This window comes from Miscanthus floridulus, chromosome 3 (genome assembly GCF_019320115.1).
Source record: "Miscanthus floridulus cultivar M001 chromosome 3, ASM1932011v1, whole genome shotgun sequence".
In the NCBI taxonomy this organism is placed as follows: domain Eukaryota; kingdom Viridiplantae; phylum Streptophyta; class Magnoliopsida; order Poales; family Poaceae; genus Miscanthus; species Miscanthus floridulus.
The window spans coordinates 23,978,439-23,981,322 of NC_089582.1; positions in this window are offsets into that span (position 1 = coordinate 23,978,439).

Genomic DNA, 2,884 nt, shown 5'->3' on the forward strand with positions numbered 1-2,884 from the left:
GGGGATTACTTAACCGCTGCCGTACCCCTGTTTGCCCCTCAACTCGTTTTTGCCCTAGCCCAAGCCGCCGCCTCCTCAGCTCGCCAGCCGCGCGCCTCCGTGCCCCTACCTCACCGCACCACCGCAGCTCGCGCGCCACCGCGCCAACGCCGGCCCGTCGCAGCCACCGAGTCTCCCTTGCTGCCACTGCTCACCCACACCAGTGCCACCACACCAGCACATCTCGCAGCGCTGCCGTGCCTCCCCACACGCCATCTTGCGACCGGCCCTCTCTTCACCGTGAAGTGTCGTGTGCCCTAGCCCCATCTCCTCTCAGTAAGGCTAGCCCCTTGTTTCAATTTCAAATTGCGTAGATCAATTTGCAATACAATGCACTGATTTCACAAATACTAGGGCCACTAGTTCATCCTTGCTCCTTGTAACCCTAGCCCCTGCCGGTTCCGAGGATTCCCCCACGTGTCGCCTTTTCTTTTCTCAGATCGCTGATCGTCAGGTAGAAAGCCATTCGACTCAAGTTCGCATCTACATTGCTTTCTCTATTAGGGTTTCGCATCTATTAGACATATGGTATTTATTTGTATATCCATCTATTCTAACGTGCAGTGAGTCGATTCCATTGTGGTTCTTTTGGTAGTTGGCAGTCAACTCGGAGCCAAGCTCGCGAGTAATGATCGAGGCCAAGCCTCGAAAGCGGTAGTTTGACAGTTGATCTTCATTAGCGGCAGTTCATCATCTTGTCAGTTCAGATGGCTCGTACCAAGAACATTGTTGGTGGTGGCCCAGGTGATGATGATCGGAGGCCCCCGCCTCGACAGCCAGCCGGATCGAAGGGCAAGTCAACCAAGCAGGTGACATCCAAGAAGCGGAAGTACCCCGACACAGAGACAGCGAGAGCAGTAGCTGTTGCAGAGGCCGTAGAGCGTGCCGAGAGAGGTGGTGCCCACAGCGGAGTTGTCATTGCAAATCAGCCAGTTTCACCCACAGTCAGAGCTGCGATTGAGGAGGTTGAGCGTCGTCACGGTAGTCCAGCTGGGACTGCCATGTTTGTAGGGTGATGGGTTGCCATTGAGGAGGGTCCGTCAACACAGCAGCAGCCCCCACTAGTAGAGCCTCAGCTAGCCTAGGAGACTCAGGAGGGTCAGGAGACCGAGACAGCACCTCAGCTATGCCGCTCGAGTCATACCAGTGCTACAGTTCCACCAAGGCCAGTTACATAGCGCAGAGGTTCACGTCCTTCGCCCAAACCTCAGGGTCCGCCTCTAGTGGTTCACCTCGACTTGAGGGCCGCTACCGCCAGACAGGTTCAGCAGCTGCGTTTTGTTGAGTTTGAGGTTTGGTTTCCTCCAAGGAGGGATGAGAGAGCAGCTGAGGGTTTCTACACGCCACTACAGGAGGATTTCTACAATGCTTATCTCAACAGTGGGGCAGTGTTCAAATCTTAGAGAGTCTGTCAGATAGAGTCTATTGTGGCAGCAGCCAGAGAGAGCATTTGGCCATACTTGTCATATTTGCCAGGACTGACAGATTTGATTAGACGGACAGGGATATATGTACCATCTTGGGTTCGTCAGTTCTATGCTTCACTCTTCATTGATCCACATCACAGGTTTATTCACTTTGCTTTCAGAGGCAAAGACTACAGAGTGATGAGTGGTAGGGTTAGAGAGATACTGAGGCTATAGGAGCAGCCTATCAAGATGCATGAGGTGTGTTATGGACAGCAGGGACCTCCTAGGCATCCTCATGGAGGACTGGTACCCCCTACAGATTTAGTGCGCCATTGCTTCAAGGAGCCCTTTGGTGAGGGGTCGAGCAGGAACCCCAGTGACTTGACTCCTACAGCGAGAGTGCTAGAGGCCATCATCAGGAGGACACTGCTTCCCAGGTTGGGATACAGGGAGGGCCTAACTCGCTTACAGCTCTGGCTTCTCAATGCCATCATGCAGCAGACAGTATTTGATATCTAGGATCTCCTGCTTTCAGAGATGGAGGACACAATAGCTGAGGGATTCAAGGGTCACAGGCAGCTTCCCTATGCTCACTGGATCATGTTCCTCATCCGCAGAGTAGTGCTTGATAAGCCCCCTGGCATGATGGATGAGTATATAGGTGCCACCACAGAGTTCCCAGCTTACAACCTATCACAGAGGATCAGACACACCACTCCTCAGACACCCAGACAGCCTAGCTGTCGTCCTGACGTGCTAGAGTCCACAGCTCAGCAGGATGAGATCGTCAGAGGGATTGCAGCCACTGAGGAGGAGGAGCTAGAGGCACAGCAGGAGGTGAGAGAGTACAGTGACAGCTCTGACGACGACTACCAGCCTATACCTTAGATGCCTCCACGCAGACACGATGCAGAGGCCGGTAGCTCTAGTTCTGCTCCACCTGCTCCACAGACAGACCCCGCTCTCATTGCTATTCTTGAGCGGATGTAGCAGGACTAGACACAACAGGCACAGGAGACAGCTGCCAACTTCGTGCAGTTTCAGGCTCGTCAGGATGAGTTCCAGTGGCAGCAGCAGCTCCTTCAGCACCAGCAGTTACTTATGCAGCAGCAGCTCATGGGATTCATACAGCATGTAGCGACAGCCATTGGGGTCCCACTGCCACAGCCTTCGCCCCAGCTTGCACAGCCTCCTACCACTTCGATGACTCTAGTAGTATAGCCCAGTGGGCTCCAGAGTCAGGGACAGCCTCCAGCTTAGTTTGCTTCACCGCCTATACAGGTGTCCTAGTGGTTAGCCTCACCCATGGTAGCCCCGTAGTTCACTCCATTTCAGACGGGCTTCACACCAGAGCAGTCTTCCTCGCTATTCGTGCCTGAGACGTCAGTCTCCAGGAGTCTTGGAGCATCCTTCAGCGAGTTGACCGGCATGCCTAC